General features: G+C 41.0%; 1 protein-coding gene across 31 annotated transcripts in view; it reads right to left on the bottom strand.

Moving 5' to 3' along the window:
- Nucleotides 1-13,738, bottom strand: part of LOC134731321 (cyclin-Y-like protein 1B) — a 64,948-nt gene extending 51,210 nt beyond the window's left edge. For 7 of the 31 annotated variants that reach the window (XR_010117535.1, XR_010117533.1, XM_063625973.1 and 4 more), the window contains exon 1: nucleotides 13,500-13,738. The gene's annotated coding sequence lies outside the window, so the exon portion shown is untranslated. Of the gene's footprint in view, nucleotides 1-806; nucleotides 4,611-5,298; nucleotides 5,372-13,499 lie in introns of all 31 variants that reach the window. The other 24 variants (XR_010117526.1, XM_063625974.1, XM_063625971.1 and 21 more) reach the window with 10 other exon arrangements.
- Between the last annotated feature and the right edge of the window lie 9,458 nt (nucleotides 13,739-23,196).

Below are 23,196 nucleotides of genomic sequence, written 5' to 3' on the forward strand. Positions count from 1 at the left end.
TACTAATTGAAACAATTTCTCTCACCTGCAGAGAAAACAAAGTGGAGGAAAATATCCAATAATCATTATGAGAAAATATCCTGGGCCTTAAAGACATACAGTGCCCTAATAAATGGCTTGATGAAATGCTTAACCCATGGAAGCAAAAAATGAAGCACACTGCGGTACATCATCCTGGAATGCCAGAACTCTAGGCATGAGCAAAGGATCCTGAGAGCTTCTAGAGGGGTGGGGGGGAAGACTCCATAGAAAAGATTAGGTCTAAGAATGTCACTGAAATACTTCATAACATTAAAACTAGAAAAAACAATCTGAGCACACTACTGTTAGGATAAATCTTTTTCCACCATGAAACTGGCAAACATGTGTGATGCATGTTATGCACAAGTACATTAAAATGAAAGAGAAAATCACTAGGAAAACCTGATATCTGAGAAACAAGGGATCCAGAATGACAGAGGAGGCAAGGGAAGCCCCAGGATGGCAGCTATGCAGTTGGCCTTGTGAGCAATGAGAAGTAGGGTGAGCAGAGTGATGCAAGACCTCATGTGGGGAGTGTCCAGAGAACAACTAACAGTACAATGGAGGATTTATATGACATTTATTGATGGCTTGAAGAAAAAATCAGGAATTACAACCAGACTTGTAAAGCACTTAAAAGCCATCACTCCCATTCTCACCAGAAAAAAGCTGAACAAACCGAACATCAATAACTCTACTTATATGCAACATAAAATGGAGGTCCTAAGACATGCCAACCCTATGAAACCTGGAGCCATGGGCAAATACAGAGAATCACAACTTACCTGGATCAGAAACCACCACTGGAGCCAGCATTGGGTAGACATACTTCAAAGGGAATTGGCTAATTGCTGGAGCTGATGGCAGCCTAGCCTGAGAGGTAAAAACTCCTGGGGGCCTAACTAGTGGGAGCCTCCCATACCTTCATGAGTTTTGTCTCCAGAATACTTAGGGTGAGAATTGGAGAAAACTCCTCACATGCTTCTGGAGGGGAAGGAGAGGTAACTGTTGAAAAATATGCCCGGTGCAGAACAGCAAATATTGCAGAACAGCAAATTTTGCTGCCTGATCCTTTCTCTGGAAGCTTCATCTCAGAGGGGCACCTGGCTGTATGAGGTGTTAGTCGGCCCCTACTGGGAGGTGTCTCCCAGTTAGGCTACTCAGGGGTCATGGACCCACTTGAGGAGGCAGTCTGTCCATTCTCAGATCTCAGACTCTGTGCTGGGAGAACCACTGCTCTCTTCAAAGCTGTCAGACAGGGACGTTTAAGTCTGCAGAAGTTTCTGCTGTCTTTTTTTCAGCTATGCCCTGCCCCCAAAGGTGGAGTCTACAGAGGCAGGCAGGCCTCCTTGAGCTGCGGTGGCCTCCATCCAGTTCGAGCTTCGTAAAGAAGAAAATGCAAAGGCAATTAACAGTGTCATCAACAACATCCTTTCAAGAGAAATACCAGTTTCAGAGGGCTGTTTCTTGCTGTTCCTTCCTTAGTACAGATGGCAGGCATCACAAAACAAAGAGCCATTCAGTAAAAGCTACCCCACAGGGAGTGAATACCATTTAGACTAGATACACTGACAACTTTTCGCTCCTCTAGGTTAACCTACTTTAGAGCATTTAGAGAAGGAAACAAGCTGGACATCCTCCAGGCAATACTACATAGTATTTCAGCTAAGCTTCTGAAAGATTTTGGGAGGCAGTGGATTTGAAATAACAAGTGTAACTTTACTTGGCAGTAGGGACTGCCTATTAAAAGTGAACCACATGTTTTAACTAGTCTTTTGAGCTGAGAGTAAAGTGATATTCTCTTGGAAAAATTAAGGATCCCAACAAGATTACACAGTTGAATAGGAAGTCATATAAGAGGTGAGTCAAAGGAATATTCTCGGCAAGATTCTCTTTTCAAAACGATTCTGAGTCCAGTCAATGGACAGTTATACATCATCAAGGTTCACATTTGTGTTCCATAATTGGGTGAAACATTAGCATGAAAAAACAGGTATAACTGAAGACATGTCTCAGACTGAACAAACCCAAGCCTCTATAGAGCACACAAAGAAGAACCGGATTTTAGCAATGCTACTTCTTATCCTCTTTTTTTTTTTTTTTTTTTTTTTTTTGAGACGGAGTCTTTCTCTGTCCCCCAGGCTGGAGTGCACTGGCACGATCTCGGCTCACTGCAAGCTCCACCTCTCGGGTTCACGCCATTCTCCTGCCTCAGCCTCCTGAGTAGCTGGGATTACAGGCGCCCGCCACCACGCCCAGCTAATTTTTTTGTATTTTTAGTAGAGAGGGGGTTTCACCGTGTTAGCCAGGATGGTCTTGATCTCCTGACCTCGTGATCCGCCCGCCTCGGCCTCCCAAAGTGCTGGGATTACAGGCTTGAGCCACCGCGCCCGGCCTTCTTATCCTCTTTAACTAATTAAGAAATTTAAGAAATATATACCAAAGTATAACTGATGTTTCTTACTATATGGGTTATTAACTATAAGTTAAAAGTTGGGGGACATCATCTACCAAAAACAGTAACTATAGCTTTGGAATATCTGAATCCTCTGTATCAATATTTAGACAAGTAGTTGGCAAACTATGGCCTGACAGCCACCTGCTTTTACAAATTAAGTTTATTGGAGCATGGCCATGCTCGTTTGTTTATACATTGCCTATGACTGCTTTCGCTCTACAACAGCAGAGCTGAGTACTTGTGATAGAAACCTTCTGGTCCACAGAAGCCTAAAATATTTACTATCTGGCCCTTTACAGAAGAAAGTCTGCCAACCCCTGCTTAAATAGCAGTGAAAGATGCAGGTTGTGATAATAAAATTTAATAGCCATTATGTAAAATAATACTTGTCTATTCTCTATAGTCATAGGATCTATATCTAGCTCATCCAAGGAAAGGTTTGGATTATTAAAGTTTAAAAGTAGGAGAATCAGAACATACTTCTATTTTACCATAATACATGTTATTCATTGTTCTATCAAGAGACCATTATTATCAACTCTGATTCTCCCTCTCTCTTTTTTTTAAGAGATGGGGTCTCACTGTCTTGTCCAATGATCACAGCTCACTGCACATCCTCAAATTCCTGGGCTCAAGGGATCCTCCTGCCTCAGGCTCTAGGGTAGCTGGGACTACAGGTGTGTACTACCAAACTCTGCTGATTTTTCTTATTTTTTTGTAGAGACAGGGTCTCACTTTGTTGCCTAGGCTGGTCTTGAACCCCTGCACTTAAGTGATCCTCCTGCCTCAGCCTCCCAAAGTGCTGGGATTATAGGCATGAGCCACTGTGTCTGGCCCCTCTCTCTTTTTTTAACCTTTCAATGTTTTGTGATTAACCATTTGTACAGTAAGTTTTTCTTTTTAAATTTTGTTTTCAATTCTGATTATCAAAGGATTTGAGAGTACAGTCTCTCTACAAGTCTCAAGTGCCAGGGGTCTATAATGAACTCACCTTGGCGCTGGGTCCTAACTTTAGAGTGAAAGACTGCTTTACTCTTAAAAGGTTTTTCCAGGTGGTGATAAAAAAAGTACAACAAAAGTCTGCATAGCATAGTTGATGAACCCTACATATAAATGCTGGCCTAAAAAAATACTCAAGCTTGCAGATTAAGAAGCAAGAAATATTTTGGATAGGCTGTCTAATAAACTAACAGGTCTATTATTTGGAGGGGAGTAAAGAGTTACTTTAAAAAAGTGTTTTAAGAAACACTTTAAATTCAACCAAACTTGACCATGACTGTAAAATCAGTAAAAGTAACTAAGTTAAGTAAGAACTGGAGTTTCAGTCTTCAGAGAGATCATTAAGTAGATCTGAGGAATTCTAATCTTTTCAGGTAGAGATTTTCAATCAGCAGAACAATGTGAAGGGCTGTTACTGGGATTCAGTCAGCGAGCAGACCCGGAAAAATAAAGCTTCTAGGAGCGAAGCCTAGACTGTGGCTTCACAGCCTCACTCCAATGAGTTCTTCAGAGTTAATGGTCAGATCTTTTTCTTCCTGGTATCTCATAATCTTTGTCAAACCAGCTATTAGGTGGCTGTGACCCATATCTGCTGTGATCATTGTAGTTACTGAGACTAAACTATTAACACAGTGTTTCTTTTTTTGTTTTTGTTTTTTTTTTCAGTTATGAGATCCAGGTAGATTTTCCACCATAAAGAATGTAGCACAGAACTCTTCAAGAGGAGTTATTCAGTACTCTTACCCGCAATTCAATACTCCTAAGATTTCAAAGATGATAAGCTCAAACATGGTGCAAGAAAATGCAAACGTCACAGAGAAGATCACCTGTACAACATACTGACGTTACCTGTTAAAAGCCAAATAGAGACTATTAGTTATTTCCTTGTTTAAAAACTGAACTGATAACCTCCTTCTCGTTACAAGTCAGAAACTTATTTTGAGGAAATTCTCAAGTCACTGGAAGTAGGGCCACAACAACAACTTGCCTGGAGCTAAAGAAAAAGATCAAAGTAGTTGGCACTTCTGAATCTTGAGTCACATTACCAGCATCCTCTTGTGGATGAAGAATTTTGAGGACAAGAAGATGAAGTGACAGGGTCATAGGTAGCACTCAGAATTCCTGATGCACACTGACAAAAAACGGACAGATTTGTATATAATGGTTAATGTTTCAGGGGTTCTTCAGCACTCTGCAGATCCTGCAGCAGTTCTGGAACCTCCTCTGGGAGGCCTTAAAGTATTGGGCAGAAGAAAATCTCCAGAATCCCAGGCTCTTTCAGACAATAAACTCCCTGGGAAAGTTTAATGAAGAACATCCTAGAAATGACCCAAATGTAGACTATAACAACTGATCTTATTACTAATTAGGAGAACTAATTAGGAAATGTCGAGTCTAGGGTGGTGATCTTCTGAATCCAAAGCTTAAGATAAAAACAACATCAGCCTTGGGATTTTGGTTTTAACTTAAAATATAAGACTGGCAATTCAGGGCCAGATAGACAAATGAAAGACATTATGAATCAAATTCTCTCCTACAGAATAACTATTTGCTATTGGTGCATATCCTGATATGACTAAGGCATGACATTCCTTGCTCCTAACTTTTGGGCTATATTTGACTTGCCTTTTCTCCCCCCTTTTAAATCAATTAAGCCTAATTATATTCTCCAATCTAATAGTTATATAGTACTTATTTGGTAAAAGCTTCCTATCTTGGAAATGAACATAATGTTTCTTTAATGGAGGCATTTTTCTTGTCCCATTTTAAAACAATCGAAATTCATACAGTGTAAGTAGGACAAAATGATTTATTCTCACCTCATAGTCCTTAAACAATTGGCGCATGAAGAAAAGCCACCCAAATCCGAAAAAAAAAAAAAAAAAACAGTATCTGGGGGAGAAAGAAAATAGAATGTCAATATATATTTTCTTTTGAGAAATGTTTTATAGAAACTCTTTTATGATAAAAGGTCTGCTAACTAGACAGTTAACTTGTTTCATGATTAAAGACAAGATCCACTCTTATAAGACCTACTTATTAAAGCTCATTACATTGGAAATAAATGTTTAAATGCTCTTGGATTTTTGAAGTTATCCATGTCACAGAGTGTGCTTTAAGTAAGACAAAAATGGAAGTATATGTTTTCCCATAATCTTATGATAATCATTATATGAGCCAGAGAAGTTTGCAAATAGGAAAGGAGTCAGTGGCCAGGCGTGGTGGCTCACACTTGTAATCCCAGCACTTTGGCAGGACAAGGTGGGCAGATCACCTGAGGCCAGGAGTTCGAGACCAGTCTGGCCACCATGGTGAAGCCCCCTCTCTACGGAAAATACAAAAACTAGCTGGGTATGGGCACCTGTAATCCCAGCTACTCCGGAGGCTGAGGCATGAGAATCGCTTGAATCTGGGAGGCGGAGGTTGCAGAGAGCCAATATCGCGCCACTGCATTCCAGCCTGGGTGATAAGAGTGAGACTCGGTCTCAAAAAAAAAAAGGAGTCAGAGTGAGACTTGCTTCTTATGGATGATCCCTGATTGCAAGTATTTAAAAATAATACCAGCCTGGCCAACATGGCAAAAACCCGTCTCTACAAAGCACACACACACATAAAAATTATCTGGGGGTGGTGGCGCATGCCTGTAGTCCCAGCCACCTGGGAGGCTGAGGTGGCAGGATCACCTGAGCCTAGGAAGTTGAGGCTGCAGTGAGCCATGATTGCACCACTGCACTCCAGCCTGGGCAACAGAGTGAGACCCTGTCTCAAAAAATAAAAAAAAGTAAATTAATTTAAAAAATAAAAACTTCAGGGGAGAGGAGTTGAGACCAAAATTAGAGAAGTAGTAGAAAGCCTAATATTTTTTACATCTGCTTCCTTCAGAGAGTTTTCTTAGCTTCTCCACCATCCTGCCTAATCTACATAAAGTGGTTTTCATCTCAGTGTAAAGCCGAGAGATTGCAGAATCCCTCTTTTGTCAGTTTTGTTTCAAACTGGCAGAGACCGTAGCCACATGACAGCTGACAAAGCTGGTCTGTAGTAAACAGAACTTTCTATACATAGACACACACTGACACAACTATTCTTCTTAAACTGGCTAGGACCTTTATGAATAAAATGATTTTATGTCTTTCTAGGGACAACTTTACTGAGCACGTGTAAATTCAGTAGTTTAGCACAGACTACTTTAGCTTCTTATGCCCCTGCTGCCTAGCAAACTCATGTGTTCAGCCCCCTGGAACTTCTTTGGTTCTTTAGATCCATATTCTTCCACATCGAGACCTGTGTAGATGTTCCTCCGACAGGAACTTCTCTCCAGCCCTCTCCCAGTTATGCTATTTACTCCCTCTGGAAGGTCCTCTCTGCCCTCCCAAATGCAGATAAATTGCTCTTTTTATATAATCCTATTTTACATTGTACTTCCCTCATCAGAGTGCTTACCATACAGTTTTGTAATGCCTGATTTAAATATTCTTTGACATTAGATTATAAGCTCTATGAGGACAAAAACCATGTTTGTCTTGTAATCTTTGTATCCTTGGCATCCAGCACAAAGCCTGGTACGTAGCAGGCTCTCCATTAGTGCTTGCTGAATGGCTAAGTGGTCTACATAAAAGATGGTTTATTCCTCAGCATTCAATCTTAAATCTTCTGTAATAACTCCTATGTGCTATGCTAGGTGCTGAGGATACAAAGATGAGTAGGATGGTTACTACCCTCTAGGAGATCACAATATAGTGAAGACAATACATAAATAACATAATATGGATGTGCAATGATAGAAATACATACATGATATTGTAAAACAATATGAAAGAGGGAGTTAGGACAGATTTTCTGGAGAAGATAATGCCTGAGCTGAAGGAAATTTTAATTTGGGGTTAAAACCTGATATTGTGTGCAAATTTGGGGATTATGTGCATTTTTCTAGAGTGGTTTCAAGGTATTCATCACATACTCAAAGGTTTCCACCACCCCTAATATATTAAAAACCACCCTCTCAAAGGATGAATAAGAATCAAGTAGGGAGGCTGGACACGGTGGCTCATGCCTGTAATCCCAGCACTTTGGGAGGTCAAGGCAGGTGGATCCCTTGAGCCCAGGAGTTTGAGAACAGCTTGGGCAACATGGTGAAACCCCATCTCTACAAAAAATACAAAAATTAGCTAAGTGTGGTGATGCGTGCCTGTAGTTCCAGATTATGGGGAGGCTGAGGTGGAAGGGCCACTTGAGCCTGGCAGGTGGAGGCTACACTGAGTCGCGAGCACATCACTGCATTTCAGCCTGGGTGACAGAGCAAAACCCTGCCTCAAAACAAAACAAATGAACAAAAAACAAATTAGGTAGGGTAAAAATAGGTGGCAGGGATAGGAGGACAGGACTTTCCAGATAGCAAAGGGCGTGAGTAAAGGCACAGAGTGAATAGCATGGCATATGTCAGGAATTGCACTTGGTGCTGCTAGAAGATGAAATTCAAAGGAGGAAGAGGTTAAAAATAAGGCTAGACAGGAGGAGTGGATGTCCAATCACTGAGAGCTTTGAAGGCCACCCTAAGGAGCTTAGATTATAATCTGTAAGTGGTGAGGGTTATTTAAGCAGGGAAATGGCATGGTCTGATTTGTTTTATATTATATAGAGCAGTATGGTGGCTGTGTGGAAGACACATTTGAAGGAAACAACATTGTAGAAAGAGAAACATTATAGAAATGTGTTATGGGAGTTCAGATGAAAGATGATGAAGCCCTGAATTAAGACATTTGGTGACAGAAAAGGAGACAACAGATTTGAGAACTATTTAGAAGGTAAAATCGGCAGGGAGAAGTCAAGGATGACTAGTTTGGAATACAGGATGAAGAGTGAAGCTACCCAATTTATATAAAGAATATTGGAGAAAGAAGAGGTTTAGGAAAGGGGGCAGAGGATGGGGAAAAAGATGAGCTCATTTTTGAACACACTGAGGGCCTGAGGGACAGCCAGCAAGATGGGTCAAGATACCCAGCAAGCATCTGAGTAAAAGACAGATTGTGAAGGCAGCTCTAAGATATACCTATGAGTTGAAACCACCAAAGTACATGAGATCACCTGGGAATAGTATCTAGAGTAAGGAGAGCAATGTGCCAAGAAGAAAACACTAGAGGATAAGGAAAATAGTTTTGAATGGTGAGGTAGAGGCAGGAACCAGAGTGTAGCAGGTCAGAATGAATGGGACTAAAGCAGTGGGGACAGTAAATGCAAATTACTCCAGGGAGAGCCAGGAATGAGAAAAAAAGAAAACATTAGATAATAGGCTAGAGAAGAATGTGGAATAAAGGGAAAGTTTATTGGCCAAGGGGAAAGAAAGCAGTCAAGTAAGGAGAAAAAGATGAGAAGGATGATGGAATACTAGAGGATGAACCGATAATACTATTAATTAATTATTATTATTAGATAACTTTTATTGAGCATTTACCATATTTCAGGCTCTCTAAGTAGTATTTAGCATTATAATCTTATAAAAATCATTAAAAACCCAGTAAGGTAGGTCTGATTGTCCTATTTTCAAAGACAAAGATGAGGTTTAGAGAAGTTAATCAATTTATAGTTAGTGTCAGAATCAAGATTGAACTCAAGCCTGTTTGACTCCAAAATCTTTTTTTGTTTTTTTTTAATATTATTTTTTCAGCTCTTATTGAGTCTGTGTGTCTGTCTAGAAAACCTGTGCTTTTAACCACTTCAAAATAAGCTACTTTAAGATCAAAGGCAAGTAAAATGGCCTTAAACTGGAGTAGGGGAACCCCATTTTCTGAAATGGGAGGAAAGGAGGTGAAAATGGTTGTGAACACAGATAACTTTTTAGATTAAAATGCAGAAAGTATTCATAGTAGGAGACCGTACCTTTTGGCTTCACTTTTGTTGAGTAAGTACGAGGCAAGGTCACCTGCTAAGAATAAGAGAGGTGAGTATAGAAAAGGGAGCTTTGAGGAGAGTGACAAAGATTCAGAGAAACTTTGAGGGGAATGAAAAAGTAGCTGATTAAGGTCAAGAAAAGGAATAATTCAGTGAGCTGAGGGTTAAACTCATGGCGTTGGCAAATACACAGCTATGTGATTTTCATAGTAGCCTTCAGGCCTCTGTGTTAGTAGTAGACAAACTATCGCAGTGATCCAAGTGTGGACTTATATATATATGAAGGTAAATGAACAAGAGGGTGTAAGAAAGTAAGTTGGATCCAAGCATCTAGATCAAGCAGAAAAGGAAAGGGTCAAATAGATTAGGAAAAAATGTCCAGGATATCCTTTGGCTATTATAAATAGTTACCAGTGGAGACAGATATAAATTCAGAGTTTAGAGACCATATTTATATGACTCATGAAGCCACGACTGAAGACAGAGAAGTTGGGCAGTTAGGACTGAGAATGGTATAGTATAGTCGAAATGGATGATTAAAAAAAAAAAAAATCACCAAGATTGCTGTGAAATGGAACTTTAGACAAGGAAAACAAGCAAAAATTTTAAGTTTATATGGTGGGGAGGGGAATGGAAGAAAAGAGAAACAGATATATACCTTTAATATTTCATTGTGGCCTCCTTTCGCATTGACAAAGAAAGCTTAAAAAGACTTTCAGAACAAAATTATGTCCTTTTCAGCAACATAGATGCAGCTAGAGGCCATCATCCTAAGCAAATTAACACAAGAACAGAAAACCAAATACCACATGTTCTCACTTCTAAGTGAGAGCTAAATATTGGGTACTCACCAACAAAAGATGGCAAAAACAGAAACTGGAGACTACTTGGGGGCAGGGGAGGGGAGAAGGGGGAAGGGTTGAAAAACTAATTATTGAGTACTATGCTCAGTACCTGGGTGACCGGATCATTTGTACCCCAAACCTCAGCTCCCACAATATACCCAGCACAAGTACCAAATCTAAAATAAAAGTTGAAAAAAAGAAAAAGACTTTTAAACTACACACACCCACAAAAGTAGCTGGAAAATTCATTACATCCAAGATAAATACAAATTATGGCAAGATTATAGAGGATCCAAAAAGAAAGCAGAAGCAAAATGCAATTTCAAATAGCTTTGCAAATAAAATGGAAGGCGCATAGCTTCTTATTAAAAACGATACAATACTTTCAGAATTGTACACAGTAGAGTCTTGACCTTAGGACTTAAGAGTGTACTCTGGAACTGATAAGTCTTATGATGGTATAGAGGGCTCAAAACACGAGTTAGATAACAGTTGCTTCTATAAAAGTGACTTCTGGGTTGAAAATTAGCTAAGGTTATAAAAAAAAGATGGCCATCAGCAGGATAGTTCTTAAAGAATTAACTATAAAAGACACCTTTCTTGGATCATTTATTCACCCTTTTAATCATTTAACAAATATTTATCGTGCCTAATATGTGCCAGGTCCAAGGGATAGAATGGCAAACAAGAGAGCATGAATGCTACTCTTAAGGAGTTTATAATCTACGGAAGAGATACACAAGTAATTACAAAACAATGTGGTAGTGTTGTTACAGGGGAAGTAGATGAAGGGTACTATGGCAGTATGCATAGGGACATCTATTCCAGTCTAGGGGAAGCTTCTTGGATGTTCAAGTTGAGATCTGAAGGCTGAAAGAAGAGGAGGGATATGAGGAAAAGGCCCAGAAAGAGAAAACACACTGTGGAAATCTGGAGGCACCATAGCATGGCCAGGATAGGGAACTAAAAGAAGTTCAGGAAGTCTAAAGAATAAAATGGGGAAAGCCACAGCTGAAGAGAGAAGAGCCAGGGTCCCATCAATAAGGGAGCTGATAAGAGTGAGGGTCCCATCAATAATGGACCTGAAAAGTCATGTAAAGGAGTTTGAACTTCATCCTGTGCTGTGGTGAGCAAGATTCAATATGTGACCTCTGATTTCAGATTTCATTTCAGTTAACACAAAACAGAAAAAATGAGGGGGAAGGGGCGCAGGGGGCAATGGTGGTGTTTCCAAGGTAACCACACCTCTCTAGAGAGGGGCTTTTTATTAAACAAATATTCACTACAACTCTACTATGTGCCCGCAACTGATTTAGATGCTGATGAATACAGGAGAAAACAAGAAAGACGGTATCTTGGACTTCATGGACAGATAACAAACACGTGAACATACAAATGAACTATAGTAATAAATGCCAAGAAGAAAATAATGAGGAAGCAGGCAGCCGAAATGGAAAGCTACTTTGGCTGTGAGCAGGGTGTCAGGTAAAACCTTCCTAAAGCGACATTTTTACTAATACCGAAATGATGATAAAGCAGCCACATAAATATTTGAACAGAGAATATTCCATGCAAAGGAGTCTTTGGGTCTTTCTTCCACATTTGTAAAGAGCAGGTTCATCAATTAATTACTGCATGTGGATGCATGTGTGAGGTGAAAGTCTATGATTATAAGGCATACAAAATTAGAAAGCCACTTCCTTGGTTCAACGTTATCAATTATATCCATGCTAAAAATCTTAAAGGCTGCAATGCAAAGCCAATTTTCTACTGACATTCTTATCATTATTCTAAGTGGAAAAAAAAAGCTAATTAAACATTGTTATTTTTCTTAAATTGGTACTACGGCTAAAAATAACCCTGAGTTGTCACCAAGGGCACTGGGTAGTCTTAGAAAGGTTTTAAGCAGAAGAGTTACATGCCCAGGTTTTTTTTTTTACATTAATACATTTGAATACTATGCAGCCAATAAAAACAGTAATTATGAAAACTATAGAAAAGGTGGCAAATTTAAAAAATGAAAAAAAAATATTGCATTAGGGTGGTAGGATTATGGATGGCTTTTCCTTCTTTCGTAATTTCTTAAATTTCGTAAAAGTTTTTGAAAAGAAAAGGACAATGCTCCCCTCTACGGAGATGAGTATTAGGATGAAGCAATACAAAAACTGAATCAAAGAACAAAAATTTAGTTCACTTCAAGCCCCAAAAGGTAACTGTTTCTGTTATTTGCCATTTGAGAGAAAGAACAAGTAAAAACAACCACATACACAAAAAACCATCTTCAAATTATTGGAAAGCCGAGGGGGAAAAGATCAATAGGTAGTCTGAGCTTCACAAATATTAACAATTGGCCAACAATTATTTATTGAATGCCTGCACTTGGAAGTGGGGATACAGCTATGAACAAGGCAGGATTTCAAAAAACAAAATCATAAACACATACATAAATGATGCCAGTGCTATGATAAATGCTAGGAAGAAACAATAATTAACAATGGATTACATGGTAAAAGCAAGAGGTTCACTAGACAAAGCTTCTACCGGGCAGAGACAGTGTCTTATATGCTTGTACGCTCAGAGCTTTATATAATGGTCGATAAATGCTGACTGTACAAACAAATGAAAGTGGCCAACGGAGAAGAAATGAGGGTCAGAATAAATAAATGCCTTAAGAGTTAAAAAAAAAAAAAAAGAAAGAAAAACATCCGAAAAGGGTGGGTAAGTAAGCAGAGGATAAAGGATGAGGTGTCACTGCTCTTAACTTTTAAGCATAGGTATAACCTCATATTGATACTTTGAAGCAGCAAATTTCTCCACACCCGGATGCAAGATTTGACATCTAACAGCAAAGCCTGCACTGACGTGTCCTCAGTATCCAGCCCTGATTGGCGGGTCGCACACCCCGCGCCCAGAACCACACAGGCTTCGCCAGTTCAGGGTCAGCGGCGCAGCCCAGAAGCTTCGAGGAGCTCCGAGGACCGTCGCCTTAGCTGGCGGCGCCGGCTCTTAGCGTGGAGGCCGGCGGACCCCTTCCAAAAGTGGACGGAAATTCCGGGGATGGATGCCAGGTGGGGCCGCCGACGGCCGCAGGCCAGCCTCCTGACGGCCGGGGCTGAGGGAACCGGGTGAGCAAATCGCACACCCTCTTCGGGCTCTGGGTCCGGGAGTGAGTGGCGCAGGCCGCATGCGAGAGGAGCGAGACCCTGGACCAGCGCGCACCGCGGAGGACCCGAGAGGGCGATTCGGGAGAGGGAGGCGGACGGGTGTCGGGGCGGGAGGCGGTGACTCACCTGCGAGGTAATAACGATGCTGGAGTCGATCAGGAAACTCATGGCGAAGTGTAAGGAGGGCTCCTGCCCTGCCTCCACTTCCCACTCCCCGAGGCCACGGCACGCTGGGGCCACCGGACCCTCACACAGTGTGCCTTCTCCCAGGTGCCGCAGCCGGAACTGCGGCTCTCCAGCCCGACGCCATCAAGCTGCGCCCCAGCCAGCCAATCAGCGGCTACATCCAGAGCCCCGCCTCGGGTTCGGCGTGGGTGGGGCGGACGCTAGACTCCAGCCGCGGAGGCCCCAGGGGCGGGGCTTACTAGGGGCGATGGTAAAAGCAAGGTAGCGTTGACATTTCTGAGGCTGAAGTAGGTAGGGCCTGAGAGCTAAGTGGTAATTCTGTTTTGTAATGATCATAGCTAATAAGATAATAATGGTAATTATAGTAAGTCAGGCATTGTGTCCTAAATGTTATAACTTACTTGACTCGGCAAATATGACTGCACAAAGAGAGAAGACTGGAAAGTCAGAAGAGACATTAACAAATATAATTAACCAAATACATTTCTGTGACAACAACGAAAAGCACACAGTCTGTAGCAATTTAGTGATAATATTGTACTGCATATCAGTTAGGCCACAGGTGGAGTACTGCACTCCGTGTACCACACTTTTAAGAGATTTTACAGGCCAGGTGCAGTGGCTCACGCCTGTAATCCCAGCACTTGGGGAGGCCGAGGCGGGCGGATCACCTGAGGTCGGAAGTTCGAGACCAGCCTAACTAACTGAAAATACAAAATTAGCCGGGCCTGGTGGCGCATGCCTGTAATCCCAGCTAGTAGGGAGGCTGAGGCAGGAGAATCGCCTGAACCTGGGAGGGAAGGTTGCGGTGAGCCGAGATCGCGCCATTGCCCTCCAGCATGGGCAACAAGAGTGAAACTCCGTCTCAAAAAAAAAAAGAAAGAAAAAAGAAAAAAAGCGAGAGATTATACAAAAACATATTGGAACTCACTCCAATGTGAGCCACCAGATAAGGGCTGGTGGAAGGAGGTGAAGAAAGATGACTCAGAACATAACATCTGTCTTCATGTGAAAGAATGGGTAGAGCTGATGTGGTGCTACGAGTTATCTGTAGGGCAAAGGATTGGAAGTTAAATAAAGATAGATTTTAATTCAAACAAGGATCAGTTCTTTAAGAGTCTGAAGAAGGGTTATTTTAGGAAGTAGCTCCCTCTGCCCCCTTCCCACCTGTTGCAGTGGATCAAATATATACTGAATCACTACCTCATTCATTCAACACTCATCTCATGAAGGCTTAATGCATTGCTGTGGGGCTTACTCTGCCGCCGACCTAGGGCCTAAGCAGGCTTTGTAGTCCATATAGTCTCATAGTCCTGCAAACTGGCTCCACCCAGGAAATCACCCTGTGTAGGAGTGGCTGCAGTCAAGCCAGGAAGACAGTCCTGAGGGGACCTGACATCCAGCATCTGAGTTCAGACTACTACAGTTTGAATAAGTGACCTGCAGATTCATTACACACAAGGGAACATGTCTTCCTTTTGTTGGATTGAACTCTGTCATACCAAGCAGTCAAAACTACCTGTCAGATGTCCAATCCCTGATCCAGAATTTCAAGGAGCTGTAGAGGCAGCTCTACTATGGGAGTGTCATAAACCAGAAAACTGTGTGTCCTGGCTGTATCTATTAGGGAAGCAGGTAGATTCCCACATAACAGCACCTAACTGACATTCAAGAGTGTGTAGAGTGCAGAGTGCTGAGACTATCAAGGCAAGCAGGTTACCTTGGTGGCTTACTGGGGTGTACTGTGGGGATCAGAGTCTCAGTAACGAGGAATAGCAGACAAAGGTGTGCAATGCCTGCTGGCCTAAGGCCTATGCAAAGCTTTGGGTGACACTATTCAGAACTCCCCCTACTGTACTACTTGTGTCCAGGTAAAGGACAGGCCTAGGTGATTCAAGCGACTGCTTTACCCCCTGATTTTGATTGAGGAATGTCTTTAGAAACCTTCGCACTGCATTTAGTATCCAACTGACTCTCTTTCAAAGCAAGTCTCTACTGCTGGTGGTGGACTCTGACACTAAAATGGCTTGTCCTCCCATCTCCACCGCTGGTAATATTCTCCCGATACACTCTAGCTGCTGCCATCCTCTTAGAATAGTGAGATCTTTTGGTTCTGCCTCCATGGACAGTCATACCATCTGGGCTCTGAGTCCCCAGTTTGTGCTATTTTTCCAAGGGAGCTTTTCAAAATACGTCATGTTCATAACTAGTAGCCATGGTTTGCCACTCATCCAGAGATTGACAGCCAGTCCCATAGATGTGCTATGAAGAGTGGATTGACAAGATGATCAGTCTGTGTCCTTGGGATGAGTGTTTGCTCACACCACTTTACTGTCTTTTTTCATAGCAACTGCAGTGTTCATACCCGCGGTACTCTCACACTTCGCAGCACCATCCACATACTGACAGCTAACTACTTCACCCCCTTCCTCCAAATTAATGCAAAGGACTGGGCCCAGGAGTTGACACTAACACTAAATCCCTGGGAAACACCCTAGTACCTCTTCTCCATGCACATACATAGCGCCTGCCCATGCCAGTGGCTGGATGATCTCTGTTAGGGATTTTCTTTTGAAACTTTTTACTTATTGTGACGTAGTTGTAGATTCACATGCAGTTGTAGGTCTGGGATCTTTTGAGACATATGATACCACCAATTCCATGGTATGCTACTCCAGCTGTCTCCCTTCATGGTTAGACATCCTATCTTGTAGTTTTGCCCACTGTGCCAGGTTCACTGAGTCTCTGAATTCCCTTGTGTGCCCCACTAAGTCACCAGTGTAAGCTGGACAGGAAACCCCAAGTATTCAGAGGAAAAGTGTTTATTTCCCAGTGGTCCCATGGACAGTATCTATACTTGATACCTAGAAAATGTATAGGTGCAGTTTTCTCAAAGTGTGGTTCTCTAATGACTTGGGGAGCTTATTTAAAATGTAGATTCATAAGCCCTAATGCAGACCAGTGGACTTGGGATTTCTGAAAGTGACTCCAAGGAGGAATCTGGGAGTCATAATATATAAAAATTGTATACATTTATCATGCACAAAATGATATCTTGAAATATGTATACATTGTGGAATGGCTAAATCAAGGTAATTAGCATATGTATTACTTCAGATACTTATTTTTGTGGTATTAAAATCTACTCTCTTAGTAGTTTTCAAAAATGGATACATTGTTATTAACTATAGTCACCATATTGTACAATAGATCTCTTGAACTTACTTCTCTTATCTAACTGAAATTTCCTTTGACCGACATCTCCCCAACCCCACCCGACCGTCCCCTCCAACCTGTGGTAATCACGACTCTACTCACTGCTTTTGTGCATTCAATTTTTTTTAGAAGGAATCTGCATTTTTAACAGCTTCCCAGGAGATTCTTATGCACACGGACTGGGGATTGGTTGTAAGACTCTGCTCCCCATCTCAAAACTTTCCTGGAGTGAATTAGCGCCTTCACACTAGGAAAATGCCAGTTCCAATTTGCCTAGAGAAAGGGGACTAAGGGCCAGAGTGGTGCTAGCTTTGCTCTTTGCTTTTTTCCACTCCCGCACCCTTTCTCTAGATATGCTCACTCCATAGCCTCAGGAAGCCTAAAAATCTTTTCCAACCACTTGTGCTTTGGCTCAAGAATTCCCCTTCATCTTCCTTGAGTCTACTTTGAACCTCTTCCCTAGTTGGTTCTCACTTTTCCATACCTTCTTGGAGGTGCATTCCAGTCCTTTCCTCTTACACAATCTCATTTTGGATATATTGACCTTGGTGCTGACCTGGTATGCACTACCCTGTCCAGGGCCTTGATTGGTTCATATGAGTTAGAGTTAACTCTGTATCAAGTGCTTGGTTGTTCTTGAGGCCGTGTTCCTGAGGAATAAAGATTAAATAGTTGTGTGCTTTTATGCAAGTTACTAAACTCTCTGTACTTCAGTTTCCTCATCTAAAAAATAGAGATAGTAATAGTACCTTATCTCATAGGGCTATTATGAAGATTAATATACATAAAGCCCTCAGGAAAATAAGCACTTTATAGTAAGTATGCAATAATTTTTACCCATTAGTATTAGTATTATTATGAGTTTACATTCAGTTTTCCTTCATTGTTAATTGGTTTCAGTGTATATTTATTAATATTTATAAATGTATATTTGAAAGTTTTGGTTGTCAATTATTCAAATTATACTGAAAAGACTGATGATTGTAGAGCTCCCAAATTTGGAAAGATTCAGTGGCATTATTTGAAATATATAACACCAACTTTTTTCATTTATTAAAACTAATTTTGGGATTCTCTGTTAATATAATTATCATACAGAATGAATTTGATCCATATATTTTGTGAACAAAGGGGAAGAATGTGTAGAGATTAAATTTAAAATGGAATATATTAGTTGAAGTTCAAAGTAAAGGATGTTCATATTCTTACTGTATGAACTGTTCCAAACTTCTGGTCCCCTGCCGTCTGTGATCAGGCAGAGCAGAAAGCTCTCCCTACTGCCCCACCACTTCTTGCTCCAGGACTAACTTCTTGGGATAACTACCAGCAGGGACATTCGCTTATTTTAAAGAAGTGCCCACCTTTACCACTGGATTGAGATTTGCCACCATGACGTTAAGACAGTTGCAAAGGAGTACAACACTGGCATATTTCCAAAGTCTGGGATATTCATTCTTATTCTTGGTTAACATGATGCATACCCACACCAATGCACATACACCTTTTGATTTTCCCAAAACTGGATCACAAGGAGTCCATAGCACTCCTTGTGATCCAATATTGTGATCCAATATTGAAAAAATGGGTCCTGTTTGTGTACCCCCAAAATGCACACGTTGAAGCCCTGGTTCCCGATGTGATACTATTTGGAGGAGGGGCCTTTGGGAGCTGATTAGGTTTAGATGAGGTCGTGAGAGTGAAGCCCCATGATGGGATTTGTGCCCTTCCAAAGAGATGAAGGAACCAGCACGCTCTCTTTCTGACAAGTGAGTATATGGTGAGAAGGCAGCTGTCTGTGAACCAGAAGGGGGGCCCTCACCAAGAAGTGACCATGCCGGCACCCTGATCTTGGACTTCTGGCATCTGGAACTATGAGAAATAAATGTTTGTTAGATATATACACCTATTATGCACCCACAAAAGTTAGGAATAAAAAATTTTAAAAAGTTTGTTGTTGAAGCCACCCAATGTATGGTATCTTGTTATAGTAGCTTGAACTAAGACAATGAGCATACTATGTTGTTACATAGTTTTCATTATATTTCATTTTAGAAATATATTATGGGGCTGGGCATGGTGGCTCATGCCTGTAGTCCCGGCACTTTGGGAGGCCGAGGTGGGAGGATCACTTGAGGTCAGGAATTTGAGACCAGCCTGGCCAACATGGTGAAACTCCATCTCTACTAAAAATACAAAAATCAGCTGGGCATGGTGGCACATGCCTGTAATCCCACCTACTTGGGAGACTGAGGCAGGAGAATCGCTTGAACCTGGGAGGTGGAGGTTGCAGTGAGCCAAGATTGCACCACTGCACTCCAGCCTGGGTGACAGAGCAAGACTTTGTCTAAAAAACAAACAAACAAACAAACAAAAAACAACAACAACAAAAGAAATATGTTATAGGCCAGGCATGGTGGCTAAAACTTGTAATCCCAGCACTTTGGGAGGCCGAAGTGAGAGGATTACTTGAGCCCAGGAGTTTGAGACCAACCTGGATAACATTGGAAGACCCTGTCTCTATTAAAAAAAAAAAAAATTAGGCAGGCATGGTGGCACACACCTGTAATCCCAGCTACTCTGGAGGCTGAAGTGTGGGGATTGCTTGAGCCTATGAGGTTGAGGCTATAATAATCTGTGATTGCACCACTGCGTTCCAGCCTGGGTGACAGAGTGAGACCCTTCTCAAAAAAAATGTATATTATGAATATTTTCTCATGCCAAAGACTTTATAGCATTTTTATTGACTCAATAACATCCCATCATATGGTTATGTCATGAGTAACTTAACCAATCTACTTTTGGATTTTTTTTTTTGGTGGTGTTTACTATAATAAAATAATATTATGGTGAAGAATTTGGCCCACAAGAAACACTTATTCAAGCCTCCAATTTTCCCTGGGCAAGGGAAGGTCACTGTGTCTATGTTCCAGCAAATTCTGAGGACACACATCAAGGTCCTGCAAGCTTGGCTACTGTGGTAGCCGGAAGTGAGCCTGTGAACTTCTGCAGACCAATAGGCCGCTAATGACTAGTGAGAAAGAGGTCAGGCCTCCCTCCCAGCAAGTGCTTCCCAGAAAGTCTCAGGGGTTTTCCTTGAGCCCCTCACTTGGAGGGGAGTGAGGGAAGGGGGTGAGAAACACCACAGCTCTTTCTTCTAGTCTGACAACTCTCTTCAAAGACTGCTCCTATCGGTCAGCTCTTATCTTTCTCTTAAATAACTCAGAGGTGGATTGTGAGCAAGACCGTTTGGGGGCTACTCTTTTTTTTTAAGCAATTCTAGATTGTGCTTTGTACCACTTTTTAGAAAGTATAGACATTGAGCATTTATTGTCCTTGGTTATGTAGCCTTACTGAAACTCCAAGACATAGGAAATATTTTAACATTTCATTACATATCCATTAAATCGGACTTGTAAATTACATTTAGGTCTTCTCTATTTTTGTCTTCTATCAATTCGTCAAGGACTGAAGTCTTTTATTGCTACTATTTTTCTGTCCATATTTCCATGTATTTCTGAGAGCTTCATACAGTCCAATGCGTTATTTTTCAGTGCAAAATTATTCATAGTATGTCTTTGTTGCATATTATATTTTATATTAACAAAGATTGATATTTTGGTTTGGTTTAATGATTCTGCTCTCGTATTTTGTGTGTTTGGTCTTGATTTTTGCTTTTTTTTCTGTTTTTTCTTCTTTTTGCTATATGGACTGTGTAGTCCTTGTTTCTTGTTTCGTTTCCTAGTAATCTGGAAGGCATGCATTTTGTTTTAAAATAACACACAACACTTTATATTTTTCTTATTACTAACATAGAGAATAAAATAGTATCTTTGTAAGTTGAGAATACCAGGACACTTCTACTTTCTCACATTTCTTCTTGTTACTCCCTTCACCCCACACAATACCCAAGTTTATGTTGGTGTAATCTGGGATTTTAAACCTTACTTTAAAAATATATTTTTGTTAAGGATTATTTATGATATTTGTATTCTGTTTTGTAACTATACTTAAAATAGTTACATTTAATTCATTTTATGCTTTAATGTCTTCAGTATTCATCATCAGCCTCTTTCATACTTTGCCTTCTTGATTTTTCTTTCTTTTTTTTTTTTTTTTCTGAGGCAGCATCTCACTTTGTTGTTCAAGCTGGAGGGCAGTGGCATGATCACAGCTCACTGTAGTTCCTGGGCTCAAGTGATCCTCCCACCTCAGCTTCTCAAGTAGCTGGGACTACAGGCGTGCACCATCATGCTGGCTAATTTTTAAATTTTTGTAGAGACAGGGTCTCACAGTGTGCCCAGGCTAGTCTCAAACTCCTGGGATCAAGCGGTCTTCCCACCTCTGCCTCTCAAAATGTTGGGATTACAGGTATGAGCCACTATTCTTGAGCCTTGAATTCTTTTAAAAAATATTTCTCTTGGGCAGGCGTGGTGGCTAATGCCTGTAATCCCAGCACTTTGGGAGGCTGAAGCGGGTGGATCACCTGAGGTCAGGAGTTCGAGACCAGCCTGGCCAACATGGTGAAACCCTGTCTCTACTAATAATGCAAAAATTAGCCAGGTGTGGTGGCACATGCCTCTAATGCCAGCTACTCATGAGGCTGAGGCATGAGAATCTCTTGAATCCGGGAGGTGGAGGTTGAATGATCTGGGATCACGCCATTGCACTCCAGCCTGGGCTACAAGAGTAAAACTCCATATAAAAAATATATATATATGTATATATATATATATATATATACATGTATATATATGAAGGGTTCGCAGGTATTTTGAGCTTTTGCATAATTGAGAGTACCTTTCAATTGGCTTCACACATGAATGAAATTTGGTTTGTTGTGGAGTTTTCAGCTTAAGTTTTTCATCTGCAATATTCTGTGGATAATCTTTTCTTTTCTGAAATTTAATGTGCAATGGAGAAGTATGATGCCAGCCTGATGTTTTTTTTCCTTTGTAAGTAACTTGATAAACACTCTTTTCATCCACAGTTGGCACTGGAAGGACTAGCGCCACATTGAGAGGGTTGGCTGAAACTGAGAGCCATGAGTTTTTGGTTCCTTATGCTCACTCCAGCTTCCCTTTTCCTTTTGAGCTGTTACTCATCCCTATGACCAACAGTGGCCTCTGAGGGAGAGGAGGAATCTCTCTCCTTTACCCTCCAGACCACATAAACCCTTTTCTTAAATCGCTATCAAAGCTGAGTCTAAGGTACATCATTTAATAATAAAACTAGGCCGGGTGCAGTGGCTCATGCCTGTAACCCCAGCACTTTGGGAGGTCGAGGTGGTGGATCACGAGGTCAGGAGTTCGAGACCAGCCTGGCCAACATGGTGAAACCCAGTCTGTACTAAAAATACAAAAATTAGCCAGGCATGGTGGCATGCGGCTGTAGTCTCAGCTACTCTGGAGGCTGAGGCAGGAGAATTGCTTGAACTCGGGAGGTGGAGGTTGCAGTGAGCTAAGATTGTGCCACTGGACTCCAGCATGGGTGACAGAGCAAGACTGTCTCAATAATAATAATAAGGCTATGCTAAATTACAGTAATCATATCACATATAATGATAATTATGAAGGTGATGATAGCTAACATTTGTGGACTGCTTACCATGTGCCAGGTACTATTTTAAGATCTTGACTTGTATTAACTCATTAACTCTCCAACTTAGTTCCTAGCTTGCCTCCATATGGCAGATGCCATTTCCCCTTCCTTTTTTGGAAGCACTAGTGAGCATATTATGACTCTTTGGATTGCAGGCTCAAGAGAATGAGGCTCAGATAAAGGAATTCCCTCTTGTTTCTGTTTAAGGCCCACTTTCCAAATTCTCTTTTCTCATCTTAGAATCTTTCTTTTTTCAGCAGTTGACATTTGAAATATCTATTATCTTCAAGGAAGCCTCACCTCCTATTGAGAGAGGTATGACCCTACTCTACGTTCACAAGCAGACAAGAATGTGAAAACATAGCTGTTCAATAGTGCTACAGAAACCATTGCAGGGGTTGTTCCATTACATTTCTAAATTATAGAATTATGTCTTTATACTTGCAAACCAAAATTTATCTAGACTTTTTCCCTGGTGCATGATGAATCCCTTCCAATTTGCAATTTTAGGTCTTTTATCGGCTCAAAAAAATTTCCTTCTACTGTATCTTTAGAGCTTATGGTTCACTTGTCCTGACTTTTCTTCAGGAGCATCGATATCCATGTGTTGGATTTTTATTGTCTTTCCTCCATATCTATTATTTCTTTGATAATTTTCATCCCTTTGTCCTTTCTTTTGGCATTTGGGAGAATTTCTGGTATTGATTCTTTACAAAATTGATTTGGTTTTATGTATTGCTAATTTTGCTCTTTATTCTTAAATTCTGCTGTGGCATTGTTTGCTAACTCTGCCAGCTCCTATTACAATTCAGTCTAGTACCTT

This window comes from Symphalangus syndactylus, chromosome 12 (genome assembly GCF_028878055.3).
Source record: "Symphalangus syndactylus isolate Jambi chromosome 12, NHGRI_mSymSyn1-v2.1_pri, whole genome shotgun sequence".
Lineage (NCBI taxonomy): Eukaryota > Metazoa > Chordata > Mammalia > Primates > Hylobatidae > Symphalangus > Symphalangus syndactylus.